Consider the following 20,721-nt stretch of genomic DNA (forward strand, 5'->3'; position numbering starts at 1 on the left):
ATGCATTTTAATGATGAGCTCCTTCACCTGCATCAGCACCTCTTTACACTGTGTACTGAGAGTCTCATCAACATCTACCAAATACACATTCAACACTCTCAATCAACTCCACACCTTTTATCTCCTTAATCTGTCATGAGATAAATGAGGAACAGCCACAACTGGCCTTTACACTGCGCATCACTCAGGTGTCCCATTACTTTTCAGCCTGTGGAAAATGAGGGACTGGGTGAAAATAGCCGTAACACTTATTGCGAAAACAGTATTGTTAAGCTGAAAAGTCGACACTATAATCACATCTTGATTGCTTTATTTGAAATCCATTGTGGTGCACACAGGCACAATTATACACAAACAGTGTTGATGTCCAAATATTTATGGATTTGAGTGTACAGTAACTGTGCTTACATTTAGCCCTAGCCCTCTGACACTAACACACAGATGATAGAGATCAGGACTAATGAATACACTGGGGTTTAGGAAGACCCATTGGATTTAAAGTTGTTACCAGTGTTGGGGGACGTTACTTTTTAAAGTAACTAATTACATTACAAAATTACTGTCTTTAAAAAGTAATCAGTTACATTTTTGTGTTACTTTCTGATAAAAGTAACTAGTTGGAGTACTTTTTTAAGAAGACTCCTTTGTGATTCCTTATGGTGGCCGTAAGTGGCGAGTTTTGGTGCTGCGATTAGGTTTCCATCTTTCCTCCCGTCGGTCCTCGCATAGTCAAACCGCAGAGGTGAGATAGGGGAATACCAGCAGGAACAACAGGGGCGGGGCTTGTAGGACAACTTTCACACACACACACACACACACACACTAACGGATTGCGAATGTCTGCTGTCTGGCTCACAGATTACATAAACTGTATGATTAACATGTTTTAAAATATAAGTAAATAACTGAGTACATTAATGGCAAACCTAACTCGTTAGATTACTCATTACAACGAAAAAGTAATCCAAGTACTCTAACGCTTTACTTTGTAACATGTTATGCCCAACACTGGTTGTTACACAGTGTCAGATAGTGTGATAATCAGGTGCTACGTGTTGTACATAGGAATAGCCTTCACTACTGTACATGTTGTTGTTGTTGGTCTTTTGGCTGCTCCCGACAAGGGGTTGCCACAGCGGAATACCCAGTCCGCCCAACAACCTGGCACAGGTTTTACGCGGTATGCCCTTCCTGACGCAACCCTCCCATTTTATCCGGGCTTGGGACCAATAACTTACACTAAATGTATTAGTCAGGATTTAAACCTCATTACAGCAAACAGACAGCGCTGGGTAAAGTAATAAATGACCTCCTACTGATCAGGGTCTCTTTGCTTGAGTTACCTGACCTTATTGCACCTTTTGACACCATTGATTATAGTGTTCTCCTTTACAGGTGAGATGTTCTCCTTCATAGGTTGGACAATTTCATAGGAACAAAGGAAACGGCTCTCTCCTGGCTTAGATCCTTTTTGACTGATAATTAGCAGTTTGTAAATTTAAATAGTGATTATTTTTCATGCTCTAAAATAAAGTTTGGTCTTCCACAGGGTTCTGTTCAAGGCCCACTACTATTATCTTTTCACTATTTATCTTTTGCTTCTTCTGGGCAATATAATTCGTAAGTATGGAATTAATTTCGACTGCTACAGTATGCTTCCGACACAGTTATAGCCCAGCAAAGCCAGATGAGAAAAGCCAGCTTAATTAAGTTAAACAACTTCGATCAAAGAATGCAGGTTGCTTCTTAGTTCTGGTTATTATGAAAACTACAGCAGAAAATTCAAGGTTTAAGATTAAATTCAATTCAATTCAATTTTATTTATATAGCGCTTTTAACAATGGTCATTGTCTCAAAGCAGCTTCACAAAGATGAAAGAAATGTATATATATATAAAATAAAATAATAATAATAATAATAATAATAATAATAAATTTTGTATTTGTAAGAATTTTTGTGTGAGAAAAATGTGTCTAGATAATAACGAGATGAATGAATGAAATTGATGAGCAAGCCAAGGGTGATGGCGACAGTGGCAAGGAAAAACTCCCTGAGATGGCAATAGGAAGAAACCTTGAGAGGAACCAGACTCAACAGGGAACCCATCCTCATTTGGGTGATAACATTTACATTTACATTTAGGCATTTGGCAGACGCTCTTATCCAGAGCGACTTACAAAAAGTGCTTTAATGTTTACAACATTGGATACATACTTACACTGGGTTAACTAGGTTAATAACTAAGTACCATTAGTCCAACACATCTGAGAAGAGTTTTTTTTTTTTTTTTTTTTTTTTTGGGGGGGGGGGGGGGGGGAACAGATAGCAGATAACAGATAGAGATGATATAACACCATGTGTGTTATGCAGCTGAAAGTACAGTACAATATAACAGAAATTCTTTAAATTAACATGAAGTCCAGTTCAACATAGGGATGAGTCAGTAGGTGCAGAGGGCAGATGGGATCTGAATCACTGGGAGCACAGGAGCAGGATGTGTAGCTCCAATCATAATAAGGCAGAATTCAGCTGGAGCTGGTCCTTCTCTGGATGCCTCAGGATCCTCACAGGGTTGGCCTTTATCTACTGAAGCTGGTACAATCTCCAGATGCCTCGGGATGGGTAGAAACTACAGAACAGATGGAGAGAATTAGCGTAGTTGCCATTCAGAATAGATGTACTGAAGTATGAAGTTATGGGATGAGTTACGCGTATGCCAGATTAAAGAGATGCGTCTTGAGTCTACTTTTAAACTGGGAAACTGTGTCTGAGCCCCGAACACTGTCTGGAAGGCTATTCCAAAGTTTTGGAGCTAAATATGAAAATGCCCTGCCCCCTTTTGTAGATTTTAAAATTCTGGGAATTACAAGAAGTCCAGAGTTTTGTGATCTTAAGGAGCTTGGTGGATTATACTATTATATTATACTAATACTATTTTGTAATTAATTCTAAACTGAACAGGTAGCCAGTGCAGGGATGATAATATTGGGGTTATATGATCATATTTTCTGGATCTGGTGAGAACCCTGGCGGCTGCATTTTCGACTAACTGAAGCTTGTTTATTGAGAATGCAGGACAACCACCTAGTAATGCATTACAATAGTCCAGTCTGGAGGTCATGAATGCATGAACTAGCTTTTCTGCATCAGATACGGATAAGATGCTCCTAAGTTTGGCGATATTTCTAAGATGGAAAAAGGCTGTTTTTGTGATATTGGAAATATGATTTTCAAAGGACAAGTTAATGTTTAATATTACGCCCAGATCTTTTACTGTTGAGCTAGTAGTAACAGTACATCCTTCTAAACGCAGGCTGAATTGAATGATGATAGAAAGTGCTTTTATGAGTTTCTATGTATTTTTCTGTATACATTTAATAAGCTTTTGTAAGTGTAACAACAACCTGTCCAGGGACTGCGGGTGGAAATTAGCATTTTTGCTATAACCTGGCACATGACATCTCTTCTTATTTTAGACTAATGTTGTTTGTGCATTGTCCCTGATCAAATAAAAATAAATAAATAAATAAATAAAAATTGTGAAAGCTGTTGTGTGCTGGTTTTTGGGCCGATGAGTAATATCTCTGTCTTGTCTGAGTTTAGTAAAAGAAAGTTATTGGTCATTCAATCTTTTATGTCCTGGACACATTCAGTTAATCTAGACAATTTAGGTATTTCGTCTGGTTTTGTTGAGATGTATAATTGGGTATCATCAGCATAACAAGGGAAACTAATCCCATGTCTTCTAATGATGTTACCCAAGAGAAGCATGTATATTGAGAACAGCAGAGGTCCTAAAACTGACCCTTGTGGGACCCCATATTTCACTGGCATTACACCAAACAGTTCTTCATTTAAATCTACAAAATGATATCGATCAGACAGGTATGATCTAAACCATTTTAATGCCTGTCCCTGAATACCTATGTGATTTTGTAAGCGATCTATGAGAATATTATGATCTATACTGTCGAATGCAGCACTAAGATCAAGCAAGACTAGACTTGAGGTGCAGCCTTGGTCCAAAGCTAAAAACAAGTCTTGCAATCTTAACTAGTGCAGTTTCTGTACTATGATGGGGCCTGAAACCTGATTGAAATTCTTCGAGGATGTTGTTTTCCTGAAGAAATGTGCATATTTGAGCTGATACTACTTTTTATAATATTTTTGATATACAGTGTGAAAAACTATTTGCCCCCTTCCTGATTTCTTATTCTTTTGCATGTTTGTCACACTTCATTTGCAGTTTATAAATGAAGGTTTACATTATTAAGGGAGAAAAAAACCTCCAAATCTACATGGCCCTGTGTGAAAAAGTGATTGCCCCCTTGTTAAAAAAATCACTTAACTGTGGTTTATCACACCTGAGTTCAATTTCTGTAGCTACCCCCAGGCCTGATTACTGCCACACCTGTTTCAATCAAAAAAATCACTTAAATAGGAGCTACTTGACACAGAGAAGTAGACCAAAAGCACCTCAAAAGCTAGACATCATGCCAAGATCCAAAGAAATTCAGGAACAAATGAAAACAAAAGTACTTGAGATCTATCAGTCTGGTAAAGGTTATAAAGCCATTTCTAAAGCTTTGGGACTCCAGCGAACCACAGTGAGAGCCATTATCCACAAATGGCAAAAACATGGAACAGTGGTGAACCTTCCCAGGAGTGGCCGGCCGACCAAAATTACCCCAAGAGCGCAGAGACAACTCATCCGATAGGCCACAAAAGACCCCAGGACAACATCTAAAGAACTGCAGGCCTCACTTGCCTCAATTAAGGTCAGTGTTCACGACTCCACCATAAGAAAGAGACTGGGCAAAAACAGCCTGCATGGCAGATTTCCAAGGCACAAACCACTTTTAAGCAAAAAGAACATTAAGGCTCGTCTCAATTTTGCTAAAAAACATCTCAATGATTGCCAAGACTTTGGGGAAAATACCTTGTGGACCGACGAGACAAAAGTTGAACTTTTTGGAAGGTGCGTGTCCCGTTACATCTGGCGTAAAAGTAACACAGCATTTTAGAAAAAGAACATCATACCAACAGTAAAATATTGTGGTGGTAGTCTGATGGTCTGGGGTTGTTTTGCTGCTTCAGGACCTGGAAGGCTTGCTGTGATAGATGGAACCATGAATTCTACTGTCTACCAAAAACTCCTGAAGGAGAATGTCCGGCCATCTGTTCGTCAACTCAAGCTGAAGCGATCTTGAGTGCTGCAGCAGGACAATGACCCAAAACACACCAGCAAATCCACCTCTGAATGGCTGAAGAAAAACAAAATGAAGACTTTGGAGTGGCCTAGTCAAAGTCCTGACCTTAATCCTATTGAGATGTTGTGGCATGACCTTAAAAAGGCGGTTCATGCTAAAAAACCCTCAAATAAAGCTGAATTACAACAATTTTGCAAAGATGAGTGGGCCAAAATTCCGCCAGAGCGCTGTAAAAGACTCGTTGCAAATTATCGCAAACGCTTGATTGCAGTTATTGCTGCTAAGGGTGGCCCAAGCAGTTATTAGGTTTAGGGGGCAATTACGTTTTCACACAGGGCCATGTAGGTTTTTTTTTTTTCTCCCTAAATAATAAAAACCATAATTTAAAAACTGCATTTTGTGTTTACTTGTGTTATCTTTGACTAATAGTTAAATGTGTTTGATGATCAGAAACATTTTGTGTGACAAACATGCAAAAGAATAAGAAATCAGGAAGGGGGCAAATAGTTTTTCACACCACTGTAAAGGGGAGGTTTGAAATCGGTCTATAATTTGTTATTTAATTTGCGTCCAAATTAGACTTTTTAAGAAGCGGCTTAATAACTGTCAACTTGAAAAGTTTAGGGACATGACCTATATATAATGAAGAATTAATAATGTTTAACAGTGGCTCTTCAACCGTATGCATCACTTCTTTCAAAAATCTGGTTGGGAACTTTAGGCTGAACTAGATCATGAGATGCTATTAGAGGTTGAACTTTCGTTATTTTCTTACTTATGCTATCGATTTTTTTTTATTAAAGAAGTCCATAAAATCTTCACTACTAAAATGTTGTGGAGTACTCTCTGCAGGCATCTTAGGTTTTGTTAGGCGGGCTACTGTACTAAATAAGAACTTGGGATTATTTTGGTTTCTCGCTATCAGTTGGCTAAGATGCTCGGTCCTAGCAGTTTTTAGAGCCTGTCTATAGCTGCACATACTGTCTTTAAACGCAATTCGAAAAATTTCTAATTTAGTATTTCTCCATTTTTTGCTCGAGGTTATTTAAAGAACTTTATTTATCCCAGAGGGAAATTGCTTATTCTTGGTTATAATTGCTCAGTAGAAAGAAAAAGTAAAAAAATAAATAAATAAAATAAATAAATAAATAAAATAGAATAAAATAAAAAGAGTTCTAAAACAGGAAGTACCATATTGCACACTAAACTTTTGAATACCTTAAACGAATACACTAAATATGCCATTATGAAATTATTGCACACTTAATATGACCCAAGAGCGCTTATAAATATTGCACATTTACAAATGCTCTTGGGTCACTTGTTACTGTAAACTAATATGTATGTAATATTGTATTATTATATGTAATATTGTATAACATTTTATTAAGATGTAATATTGCAAATATTATATTATTGATACAAGTAAGTTATATTGTGCATTTGTGTTTCTGTTACTGTCAGTGCATATCCACATAGTGTATGAGTGACAGAGAAAAGTTGTACAAGAGGCGGAGGCTTTTCTTAAAGCCCAAAGTTATGAAATAGTCTTCCAATTAATGTTCGGGACTCAGATACAGTCTAAGTGTTTAAGTCTAGGCTAAAAACCCATTTATTTAGTCTAGCATTTTTGCAAATAGATTAGCCTTAGGTAAAGGAGCAGATCTGGGGCACTTATGGACATAGAATATTATGCTGAACTGGTATGTTTAAATGCTATAGGCCTATTCCCCACTCTCATTGATCACTCAGGTTTGTTGAAGATGACGTGATTGGTTGCTTTACATCTCAGGGAGCTTTTGTCTCTTCCTTTTAGTCATGATGTCATGGTTAGTGCTGCCGGAGTCCCTGCTTGCACTCTGCGCTAAATATACATTCACTTATGCATTGTGTGACTGTGACCAGATCTGTTATCTCTCTTGTGTGTAATGATTATTTAGTGTTGTGACTTACCTTCATTATAGACTTGAGAGAGTTTTACACGGCTGATCATGAATTTTTTTAGGACCGTTATGAAGCCGGGTGGATCTTATTGATTTGTAGCTGGTGTAGTTACCTGCATCACTCAGCCTCAGATTGTGTAAGAACAATGAACAGTCCCTGTTATGCAGCTTGTCCACAGAAACGTTTACACGCTCCTAATATCACTCATCCTGAAAGGTCTTCTCACCCATTTTCTCAAAAACAATCATAGGAACCAATGCCCTATCTAATATAGACTTTTAGTGCCTAGACTTGGCAGTTCACATGGCAGGACAGCTGTAGAACCCACTGGGCCTGATACACTGATCTCACGTTGTGTAGAAAGTATGTCTGAAATGGGAAAAATTTAAACTTAGATTCAGGGTGTGCAGATTTACTGCAACAAACAGAAGTGTTTATTGACGTTGCATTTACAGATAAAACACAATGATTTGATCCATACTGCGGTTAAGTCACTCCATCAGGCCCTATCTAGTGGCTCATTTTAGGAAGCTGGGTCAATCAGAACTGAACCGCATTACAGTGGAACCTCGGATTACAAGTAACATGGTTTACGAGTGTTCCGCAAGACAAGCAAAGATTTTTAATACATTTTGACTTGGAAAGCGAGCATTATCTTGGTTTACGAGCACCGAGTATCATGTACCACGCATGCACTTCTTTTTTTGATGCCGAGCATCACGTGATCACAGCTGAACCAACGCTGAATTGTGGGTAATCGTCTCCCCTGCTGGGTCTTAGTGCTCGTCTTTTCCTAGTATAATCAACATCCGTGCACGCGTGTACTGTTTACTATAACAATGTAACCTCGTGTGTGTGTAAAAAGTATTTTTTTTTTGTGTTTGTAAGCTTGTTTGTACAGCGTGTGTGTGTGTGCGCGTATAAAGCAAGAGCAAGTCTCATTAGAGGGTAAAGAGCCATTTTTTTCTCTGCATCAGCTTGTCGTGTTTCATTTTACCTTTGAAAAGAATTGCGACAGAGCGGAGTTTAAGTGTAAGGCAGAGAGTGTGTGTGTGCGTGCATGTGCGTGGGAGATGAAATGTTTATCCAGAAAAACTGGGAAGGGGTTGTTGATAAAGTAAAAGGTAGACTTGATAAATGGAAATGGCTAATGCCAAAGATGTTATACAAAGGGAGAATACTAATTGTGAATAATTTAGCAGCTTCCAGTCTTTGGCACAGGCTGGCCTGTTTGGATCCTCCCTCACAACTTATGGTAGAAATTTAAGGTGTTTTAGTCAATTTTATTTGGGATAACTTGCATTGGGTGCCACAGAGCATGTTTTATTTACCTAAAGAAGAGGGTGGTCATGGCTTAATACAATTAAAAAGTAGTAAGTAAATAGTAGAAATTTTTACAAAGATTTTTGTATGGGTCCACAGTGAATGGTTGGCGGGCTGTTACATTCTCCATTTTGCACAGTGTAAGGGCCATATTTCATTCTTGTGATTTGTTGTTATGTTTATCTTATTTCAGTTTATTAGTTAAGCATTAAGCATTAAGTATCATAAATATAATTTGTATTGTGACATCACTTCATGGGTTGTTCTGTGACATCATCCCACAGTTATGCAGTTCCATGTCTATCACGCACGTTAGTTGTAGTTGTCGTTAAGACACGGAAGGATACAGAAAGGTTTGGAGCACACAAGCTTTTGACCGTGATAACGTGAGACAGTAAGCTAAAAGGAATACAGTAAAATAAGTTGTTGTAACTGTAATCTATCGAAGCTACAGAACACAGCAAGCGACTTGTCGTGACTACAGTGGATTTATGCAAGAAACTGTAACAACCGTTGTTTTTGATGTTGAAAATAAACAAGAGACAAAGAAATCAACGAAACGTCTGATGTCGTCAGTGACACTGTGTAACTAAAGACACGCGTCAGAACTTGTGAATAACATGCACCTACAATAAAGTCAAAAGCTTGGCTCCGCCGCAGAAATGAAGATAAGTGATTTAAGATTGTGAAGAGCGCGCGTGCGACTTCAAAAACGCGCATCAACCGAAAGCGAGAAGAGGACTTGTCTGCCTTAAACTTCACCATGTCACACGGCGAGGACAACGCCGCTATCGCCGAATCTGAGCAGGTGATGGTGCTCGACGAACTGAAGAGCGCCAGAGAAGGCAAGTGGAGTCAGTTGACTGTATTATACAATGAACTAGAGGCGCTTATGGACAATGCTTGTAATTTGCATGACGTTAAAGCCAAGCGCCGCCAATATAAAGCGCTGCTAAATGACTTTATTGAAAGTAATGTAACAGTGCGATCGTGCGCAAAGGTTGAAGAGCGTGAAACTGATCAGCAACACTGGTTTCACCCTAGATTAACGCGCTGCTCAGAATTCATGGTGAGAGTAGAGTCGTGGATCGCGGACACAAGTAATCGCTTTAAGTTGTCTCAAACAGTTGACGATGGAGTTTCGCCAAACGACAGTGTGTCAATGGCGGAGCGTAAGACGCCCGCCCCCCAAAGGCACGGAAGCGTAACGTCAGCGGCATCCAAGAGGTCCTTAACGTCAGCAGCATCCGAAGCTCGACTAAAAAAGGCAGAAGCCAATAGAGCAGCTTTGCTGGCTAAAGCAGCAACTTTAAGCCATCGGCAGGCGCTGGAGCTGGAGGAAGCACGATTAAAGGCTGAGGAAGAGCAATTGAAAGCAAGATTAAAGGCCGAGGAAGAGCAATTGAAAGCAAGATTAAAGGTTGAGGAAGAGCAATTGAAAGCAAGATTAAAGGTTGAGGAAGAGCAATTGAAAGCACAACTAAAGGCTAAACAAGCACAATTAAAGGCACAAAAGGAAAGGCTGGAAATGGAAACGGCGCTTGCAATGGCCGATGCTGAACTAAATTCTTACCAGAACCGCAAAAAACAACATCCTGCCAGACGGAGCGTGGTCGTCGAAACGAGTGGTGCATGCCCCTCGGAACCAGAGCAAAACGACCACTGCAACCACAGTTCGGCAACGGAATACCTCAAGCTGCCATCACGCCTCCGAGCAACCCACTTAAGCATGCCAGTGAGTGCCCAACCCATAATGTCAAGCACCCTAATGGAACGGCCCACCCAAGGTAACGAACACTCACTTTACAACACTGACATAGTGGAGCCTCAGGGTAGGATGCCACTTCAGGCAGACCTTACAGAAACGTTTGCAAAGAGTCAGAGGCAACATTCCTTACCTCCGCGCAACGTTCCTCCATTCTATGGTGACCCTCTTAAGTTCACGTCCTTCGTAAGAGCTTTTAAACATGCCATCGAAACCAACACTGATAGCAATCATGATAGGCTGTTCTATCTCGAGCAGTATACTGAAGGACAGCCTAAGGACCTAGTGAGAAGCTGCCTGCTCATGCCAGAACATTGTGGCTACGCAGAGGCTATGAAACTGTTACATGACAATTTCGGAAATAGACAAATAATCGCTACAACGCTGATGCAAAAGGCACTCAACTGGCCGGAAATAAAGTCAGAGGACGGAAAGTCGCTAAAAACTTTCTCCCTGTTCCTAGTAGAATGTTACAATACCATGTCAAGCATTGATTACATGGATGAGCTAGACAATGCTACCAACTTGAGAGGTGTTGCCTCAAAACTGCCCTACAAATTGCGTGAAAAATGGAGAAGCCACGTATACAAGTACGAGGAGCGCAATCAGGAAAGAGCTAAGTTCGTGCAGCTGATGAAATTCGTAGAACGAGAAGCAAAGGTAATGTCCAACCCACTCTTTGGAGACCTGAACGTTTCGACTAGTGGTACAACGACTAGTGGTAAAAAACACAGCAGCAAATCCTCTCCAGGATTCAAGCAAAAAACTGAAGAAAAGAGGGGCAGCAGCTTTGCGACCGGCGTAAAACAGGTTGGTAAAGTTCATAGAGACTCAATCACAGTAAAGAGTAGTGGTGCATTAGTTATTAGTGCCTTCACTAAACCTTGTGCATCCTGTGAGCAAGATCATACCCTAGACGAATGCCACAAGTTTAACAATGAGACATATAAGGTCAAATTGGACTTTCTAAAAAAGAATGGATTCTGCTTTGGCTGTTTAGTAAAAGGACATTTAAGCAAAGACTGCACGAAGAAAATTACCTGTCAGCTGTGCTCAAAGAAACATCCTCGCATGCTACACATTGCAGCAAAAGACACAGCTCAAGCGATCGCAAAGGCTGACGAAACCGAACCAGTTCAAACATTGCCTGTTACAGCGAGTCACGAAACGAGTGCGTGTCTCGGGGCTGGAGATGACTGTATTCTCTCCATAGTACCTGTTAAAATAAAGTCCAAGAAAGGCAACAAGACAGTAAAAGTATACGCCTTTATGGACCCAGGTAGCTCTGCTACCTTTTGTACAGAGTCACTAGCAAGGCGATTAAACATACAAGGTAAAAAAATTGACATCATGTTAAGCACCATGAACGCGAGGAAACAAGTAGAAAGTTACGTGCTTACTGACCTAGAGGTTAGCAGTCTGGAAGAAAACACCTTTGTTGAACTCCCCAAAGTGTTCACACAAAAGAGTATCCCAGTCTCAGTGGAAAATATTCCACAACAGCACGACATTGATAAGTGGCCATACCTCAGCGAAGTAAAACTGCCTTATATTAATGCTGGAGTTGAAATTCTCATTGGTAACAAAGAGCACAGGCTCCTAGAACCATGGCGAGTAATTAACAGCAGGCACAATGGGCCATATGCAGTAAAGACTGCTCTTGGATGGACCATAAATGGACCTCTTCGAGAGTCGGTCGAGGAAGGCACATGTGACAATGAGCAAGTGAGCGTTGCAGTCAACAGAGTCTCCATCGAAAGTGTGGAACAAATGCTGATACAACAGTACAACCATGATTTTCCTGAACGGAACTGTGATGACAAAGCTGAGTTGTCACAAGAGGACTATCAGTTTTTAGACTCTGTAACTAACTCCCTGCAATTTACCGATAATCACTTCTACATCGGTCTCCCATTTAAGAAAGCAGCTATTCAAATGCCCAATAACCGAAGCGCAGCCATGCAGCGCGCACTGAACCTCAAACGGAAGTTTAAGCATAACCGCTCCTTTCACAAAGAGTATCTAAACTTCATGAACGACATGTTTGAAAAGGGTCATGCAGTCAAGGTCCCCACACCCCACCTAAGTCGACAAGACGGGCAAGTGTGGTACATACCTCACCATGGTGTGTACCATCCTCAAAAGAAAAAGCTAAGGGTAGTCTTTGACTGTGCTGCCAGCTATCAGGGAATATCATTAAATAGCGAGCTTCTGCAGGGACCCGACCTGACAAACTCACTCATTGGGGTGTTCGCACGCTTTAGACAAGAAGAAGTTGCCATGATGGCAGATGTGGAAGCCATGTACTATCAGGTCAGAGTTCCGGAAAAGGACACAGACTTGTTGCGTTTCCTGTGGTGGCCGAATGGAGACATGAGTCAGGACTTGGTTGAGTATAAAATGGTTGTTCATTTGTTTGGTGCAAAATCATCTCCAAGTGTAGCTAACTTCGCCCTTAGGAAAACAGCAGAAGAAAACCGCAGCAATGCATCTGCCGAGGCAGTCAACACAGTACTTAAAAACTTTTATGTAGACGACTGCTTGAAGTCTGTCTCTAGTCATAGTCAAGCAGTTGCGCTATATAGTAATCTCACCAAACTGTGCGCAAGTGGAGGGTTTCACCTCACCAAGTGGGCAAGTAATAGTCGTACATTGCTAGCTTCCATCCCTGAGGGTGAGAGAATTAAAGACATGAGGGACTTAGATTTGAGTAAAGACGTACTCCCTGTTGAGAGGGCTCTAGGGGTGCTGTGGTGTATTAATTCAGACACGCTCAAGTTCAAGATTAGTTTAAAAGAGCGGCCTGTGACTAGAAGAGGAATCTTGTCAGTCACTAGTTCAATTTATGACCCCTTAGGCTTCCTTGCACCAGTCATACTGCCAGCTAAGATTTTAATGCAGCAGTTATGTAAAGAGAGACTCGCTTGGGACGATGACATTCCCGAACAATTTATAAAACGATGGAGGGCCTGGCTACACGAGTTGCATCAATTGTCTGAGTTTAGTGTAGCAAGATGCGTAAAACCAGTTGACTTTGGAGTCACAAATACAGCACAACTTCACCACTTCTCAGATGCAAGTGAAATGGGATATGGAGTTGTCTCATATATTAGGTTAGTAAATGCTGATGGACTTACACACTGTGCATTCATGATGGGGAATTCTCGCGTAGCGCCCTTGAAACAAACTACTATTCCCCGAATGGAATTGACAGCGGCAGTGGTTGCCGTAAACAACGACAAAATGTTGAAAGGTCAACTGGAAATAGAACTGCTGGACTCTGTGTTTTGGACCGACAGCACAACTGTCTTGAGATACATTGTTAATGAAAAACTTCGCTTTAAAACCTTTGTCGCTAACAGAATCTCCATCATACGAGAGTCAACCAAGCCACAGCAGTGGAGGTACGTCAACACTTCGAAAAACCCAGCTGACGCTGCTTCCAGAGGAGTTTCCTGTGAAAAATTCATGAAAAACAACAATTGGATCCATGGTCCGCCCTTTCTTAAAACACCAGAGAGTAAATGGCCTGAAAACATTCACGATCTGTCGACGAAAGAGGATGACTCTGAGATTAAACACTCAGCCTTAGCGAATCTCGTAAAAACTACAGAGAGCACAGATGCCGTGAGTAAACTGATTAACTATCACTCTGACTGGTATAAATTAAAAAGATCCGTTGCCTGGATTCTTTGCGTTAAAGATATGCTTAAACAGAGAACAAAAAGGATCAAGGGACAGGCAAACAACTCAATAACAGAAAACCATAAGTCTCTAACAATTAAGGACTTAACAAGGGCAGAAAACGAAGTCATTAAGTTTGTTCAAAACCAAAAATTCAAGGACGAAATTTCCATGTTACAAAAGGGTAATGCATCCGTAAAAGGAAACAGTTGTCTCTCCAAACTAGATCCAGTACTGCAGGATGGAGTGCTAAGAGTTGGAGGACGTCTTGGTAGGTCTGCAATGCCTGAGCATGCAAAACACCCTGTCATTATACCCAAAGACTCACACATTACAACCCTAATCTTAAGAAACACTCACGAACAGGTCGGACATTGTGGAAGGAATTATATGCTTTCAAAATTGCGGCAGAAATACTGGATTCCGACAGCAAATTCCCTTGTGAGAAAGTTTCTGTCCAGTTGTGTGACATGTAGAAAGATCAGAGCGAAGAATAGTGAACAAAAAATGTCAGAACTGCCACGCGATAGAATAACACCAGATCACCCACCGTTCACTAACGTAGGGGTAGACTATTTTGGACCCTTCGAGGTCAAACGGGGTAGAAGTAATGTTAAAAGATATGGCGTATTGTTTACTTGTCTGACAACAAGAGCCGTGCATATTGAAGTCGCGCAGTCATTAGATACAGACTCCTGCTTAAACGCTATTCGACGCTTCATGTGCAGAAGAGGCCAGGTGTCAGTTATGAGAAGTGATAATGGAACAAACTTCATAGGCGCTGAGACTGAATTGCGTAAAGCTATCCAACAGTGGAATCAGTCAAAAATTGAAGGCGTCCTCATGCAAAAGGGGATACAATGGATATTTAATCCTCCTGCTGGGTCTCACTTCGGTGGAATATGGGAAAGGCAGATAAGGTCAGTAAAAAAAATCTTGAGGTCTGTACTAAAAGAACAAACACTAAACGATGAGAGCTTGCACACATTCCTGTGTGAGGTGGAAGCTATAATAAATGACCGTCCCCTTACCACCGCTACAAACGATCCCACAGACCTGGAGCCCCTGACACCTAACCACCTGCTGCTGCACCTGGTCTTTTCAAAAAAGAGGACACTTACGCACGTCGCAAGTGGAAGCAAATTCAGTACCTTGCCGACCTATTCTGGAAGCGATGGGTGCGTGAATACTTGCCCTTGCTTCAGGAGCGCCAAAAATGGTCTCAGGTGAGAAAAAACCTCTCGATTGGAGACGTAGTTCTAATAATTGATGAGTCTTCTCCAAGAAATTCATGGGTTATCGGACGGATCACGAAAGTGTTCCCTGATAAAAAAGGACTTGTGAGACGTGTACTGGTCAAAACTAAAACCAGTACCCTGGAAAGACCCATCGATAAGCTGTGCCTGATATGTGAAATGGACTGTTAATTACCTTATAAAGTAGTCATGTTCCTTTCATTTGGTACGCAGCAATATGAATACCTTAAGTTAAACCGTTAAAAAATGTTTAAAGTGTTAAGAAAGTTAATTCTAAAGTGTTAAGAAAGTTAATTCAAATTTTAATCCAATAGTAAATGTTGTGGCCCAATCGTAAAAAAAAAAAAAAAAAAAAAAAAAATGTGTGTAATTGTCAGTCTTCCTGCCTGTCAATTAGGGGCTGGAAATGTAAGGGCCATATTTCATTCTTGTGATTTGTTGTTATGTTTATCTTATTTCAGTTTATTAGTTAAGCATTAAGCATTAAGTATCATAAATATAATTTGTATTGTGACATCACTTCATGGGTTGTTCTGTGACATCATCCCACAGTTATGCAGTTCCATGTCTATCACGCACGTTAGTTGTAGTTGTCGTTAAGACACGGAAGGATACAGAAAGGTTTGGAGCACACAAGCTTTTGACCGTGATAACGTGAGACAGTAAGCTAAAAGGAATACAGTAAAATAAGTTGTTGTAACTGTAATCTATCGAAGCTACAGAACACAGCAAGCGACTTGTCGTGACTACAGTGGATTTATGCAAGAAACTGTAACAACCGTTGTTTTTGATGTTGAAAATAAACAAGAGACAAAGAAATCAACGAAACGTCTGATGTCGTCAGTGACACTGTGTAACTAAAGACACGCGTCAGAACTTGTGAATAACATGCACCTACACACAGTGTTGCAGGTTTGGGGTTGGATAAGTCTTTGTTTTTAATGGACCCCCTCAAACTGAATGTGAGTAGACTGCCAGTGTTCTATAACAATCTCTTTAAGGTTTGGAGTCTTTTTAACTTGCAGAGAAGTGAGACAAGACAAGTGCTTAGACTTGCAGAGAAGTGAGACAAGACAAGTGCTTAGACTTGTCTACAGCTACTGGCAAAGCGTTTTATAAAATATGTGTTAAAGTTTTTAATAAAAAAGTACTGAATGAAAAAGTCGACACGCCTTGGCATAAAATATTGGGTGTAGATGAAAATGTAAAACCTGAATGGAGGTCACTGTATAAGCCACTGTTATCCAAACAGGCAGGGGATATACAGTGGAGACTTCTTCACTGTGCCATTGCGGTTAATGCTTTAGTTTCAGTTCTTAATCCTGAAGTCATTGCTGATTACCCTTTCTGTTCAAAAAGAATATCCGTCTCTCATGCCTTTATGGACTGTGACAGACTGAAACCTTTATTTTTACTTATGGAAAAAAATTTCACCTCTTTAATTAATTGTTTTCAATTAGAATGTTTATCTTTGGTTTTAATTATGTTCGATTTAATAGGGTCACATGTCAGCTTTTGAACTTTGTTTTAGGTCAGGCTAAGTTAGCCATTTATATGATCAGGAAAAATAAGGTTGAAAGACTGTCTGGTGAAGACGTGGTGGCAATGGTTCTAAATCTGGTGAAATTATGAGTGTTGATTGATTTTTGTTTTTATAAATCTACAAAGGATTTGACAACATTTGAGATGAAATAGTATTGTAATGGGGCTTTGTGCTCAGTTGTTGAAGTAGAGTTATCTTTTTCACATTTGATTGTTTTGATTGAGTTTACTTCTTCCTTCTTTGCTACTTATGTGATGTGATATAATGTAATGTTGAAATTGTTGAAACAAGTGTATTAACAAAGTGTTACCTATAGTAATAAAGAGCAATTAAACTCTCTCTCTCTCTCTTTCTCTCTCTCTGTGCGCATGCACTGGGTGTGAGGGAGCGTTTGGAAGACTGTTTGGTGTCTTGCCTTGTTTTTCCGGGAAACTTAACGTTTTTTTCTTCACACTTCTTTATTTTTTTATTTATTCTCATGAGAGAGAGTGAGCGGGCCTCTGAGGCTGGTGGGGAATGTTTCTCTCTTCGGAATGGTGTCACGTGTGTCATGGACAATGGGGACTGGTGGAGGGGGTATTGTTAGCGGTGGGAAAGCAGGTCAGTTTGAGAACATCTACTCCGCCTCCCGCATGAACAAAGCGGTGGTGGTGTTTTTGAAAAAGACGAACCTTACATTTAGACATTTGGCAGACGCTCTTATCCAGAGCGACTTACATTTTTATCTCATTACACATCTGAGCAGTTGAGGGCCTTGCTCAAGGGCCCAACAGTGGCAACTTGGTGGTTGTGGGGTTTGAACCTGGGATCTTCCGAACCGTAGTCCAATGCCTTAACCACTGAGCTACCCCTTCCCTCGTCCCTCAACCTTGTGTTATGGTCCGGGCGGGCGAAGCCAAAGGGCATGGCATCAATCTGCGGATCTGGGAAACATGGAAAGTGGGGTGGACTCGGCGCATGGAGAGAGGGAGAGCCAGTCTGACAGAGGAGGGGTTGATGATGCATGAGATTGTGAAGGGTCCTATGAATCTTGGCGAAGGTTTCCTGGATGTGGTCTTAAGTGGCAGATCGCGAGTGGAGAGCATGACCCTTTGACCAACGCGATACTTTGGGGCTGCACGGCGGTGCCGTTTGGGCCTTACATTGGAAAGTGCTCACGGTACGTATAAGCTGAACACGGGCTCGTCGCCATGTGTTTCTACAACGGCGCACAAAAGCTTGAGCTGAAGGGACGGCGGTTTCCTCCTTCTGGGTGGGAAAAAGCGGTGGCTGGTAGCCTAAACAGCATTGAAATGGGGACATTCCAGTCGCAGAAGTGGGGAGTGAGTTATGTGCGTACTCCACCCAGGGGAGGAAATGGCTCCACGAAGCTGCGTCCCGAGTGGTCATGCATCTCAGTATCTTCTCAAGCTCCTGATTGGCGCATTCGGTCTGGCCGTTGCTCTGAGGGTGAAAACCGGATGAGAGGCTAGGTGTTGCCTAGCCTTCCAGAATGGGGCCTCTGTCGGAGACTATGTCTAAAGGGAGGCAATGGAGACGAAATACATGGTTGACCATGAGCTTGGCGGTTTCTTAGGTGGAAGGCAGTGGTGGGGGATAGGAGAGGTTTGAGTAGACCCTCAGGTGAACGGTTGGGTGCCTTGTTTCTGGTGCATATGTCGCTTAACTGCCAAGAGCTCACGATCTCCGATGTCGTTATTGCGTTCAGGGCGTGTAAGCTGACAAGAGAAGAACGAGCATGGGTGAAGTTTGTTATCTTGTGGAGATCTCTGGGAGAGGACTGCTCCAACGCCTGTTTCGGAAGTGTCCACCTCAACGATGAACTGAAGTGAAGAGACGGGGAACACCAGAATTGGTGCTGTGGTAAATAAGTGTTTAAGCGTGATGTGACAATGAGTAGAGACGACTCGTGTGGGGTTTGCCGATGGTGCAGTCGTAAGGGCGATGGGGAGGGAGAGAGATGGAGCGTGATTTGCTAAACACCTGCTTAAGGTCGTGGTATTCAACAGGAACCTGGGAAAGACCAGGAATCTCCTCCTCTGAGGAGGTGGGTTTGCTTCTGAGGGGGGCAGACTGGAGACTGGAGGACAGACAGGCAGAGCTCCATTCAAGGATACTGTTCCTTGTCCAATTGATGTGGGCATTGTCCTTCTTGAGCCATGGGAGACCCAAAACTACTGGTGCATGGGGGCTTTGAATAATCATGAGAGAGATGGTTTCCGAATGATTACCAGAGAGCTGTAAGGTGAGTGGGGCAGATTGATAAGTGATTGGTGGAAGTTTGCTCCCATCGAGTGCCTAAACACGAAATGGCTGGCTGAGTAAATGGGATGGGATCTGGAGGCGGCTGATGGTGGATGCTGCTATTAAGTTTTGGTCGGCTCCAGAGTCTATGAGGGCTTTCATGACATGGGACTGATTGTTGTAGGTCAAGGTAATCGAGAATAGTGGTCACGCATCTGGGAGGTGGTTGAGCGTGGGGCCCCCTTGTACTCCCAGAATTACCTGGGGGCCCGGGTTTTTAACGGGCAGGATTGCACCAAGTGGCCCACTTGGCCACAGTAGTGTGTGTGTAAGCGAGTTTAAAAGTTTTAACTCACCGTTATGGTGGAGTTTGTAAGGAGATCCGTACTTCCGCGTGATAGATCTCTTTCGGAGCGCGATCTCCACACCTTTGTTTTGAGTGCTTCACGCAAGGCTCGCATTCTTTAAGAGAAACCGTGAGCCACGGCGCATTCCTGGGGTTAAACAGTGCAATCTGGCAGACACGCCAGGACGGATTTCCCCCTTTCTCTCACGCTCTCGCCGGATCAAGTTTTTCATCCACTTCTCAAGCGCGACTTGGCACTTCTTGTGAATGGATAGGAGAGACATACTCAGAGTTGCCTCACCGACGCTATCTCTCTCCCTTTTTTTGGCGACCTTCATGACGAGTTAACTCTTTCATGGAATAAGCCTTATTCATCCCGTGTTTTTCGTGCCATCAACTTCGATTTATTCGAATATCGTTGATGCAAAGGCGGGGGCTTATATGATGATGTCCCAGATAGAAAAGACGCTTGCGGGCTATTTCTCTCCTGAGACATCATCCTCCCTGAAAAAGCACACACTCCTCACCAAGCCACGTAGACTGACATCTTCCCTGGTGGGCAAAAGCTTTCAGGCAGCTGATCAGGCTGGTGCTCTCCTGCACACCATGGCGGTTTTGCAGGCTTACCAGGCTGACCTGCTAAAAGACTTGAGCACTGGCGGGGCTCTTCATGATAGGGTATGGCGGAATTACGCCGAGCCACAGATCTGTCTCTTTGTGCAACAAAGCAGATGGCCCGTGCAATCGGTCGTTTTTATGGCTGCGATGGTGTTCCGCAGAGAGTTACCTGTGGCTAAATCTCACGGGCATCAAGAATAAGGCTGTGCATGCTCAAGAGTCGGGACTGTCGGCCACCCAGTCCTCGCGAGGCGTTAAGTACACAAAGAGAGTGTTATGAGCCGGGCACCCCCTCATAAGACACCCTGAAGGAAACCAAGCTACGCCAAAAAGTGACTGTTCATCACTTTCAGAGATTTTTAGGTCTCATGGCAGCTGCATCCACTGTGATACCTTTGGGCCTTCTGCACATGAGATTGTTTCAGTTGTGGCTAAAAGCAAAGGGATTTTACTCAGGGCCAATCCCCGGGTTTGGGTGTAAATGCTTTTGCAAGGCACTGTACTGTATATTCAAAGCATGCATTTTATCCAGCAACATGGAAATTTACTTTACCTGCTTTAAAAGAACATAATAATGCTATAATCTCAGTATGCACAGTTTCCATGGAAGGATTTGAAGAGAAGTTGAGAAGGTTGGGTTTCAAAATCAGCGAACATTGTAGTATGGATGAATTGTATCTCAGGTTTGCATCACTACCCAGTGCAGGTTTAGGACAGAGCGTGTGTACATTTGTAGAATTGAGGTAGTGAGGCATGCGTGCTTGCGCACTTGTCAAACTTTAATGTAC

Source organism: Clarias gariepinus, chromosome 2 (assembly GCF_024256425.1).
Source record: "Clarias gariepinus isolate MV-2021 ecotype Netherlands chromosome 2, CGAR_prim_01v2, whole genome shotgun sequence".
NCBI lineage: Eukaryota > Metazoa > Chordata > Actinopteri > Siluriformes > Clariidae > Clarias > Clarias gariepinus.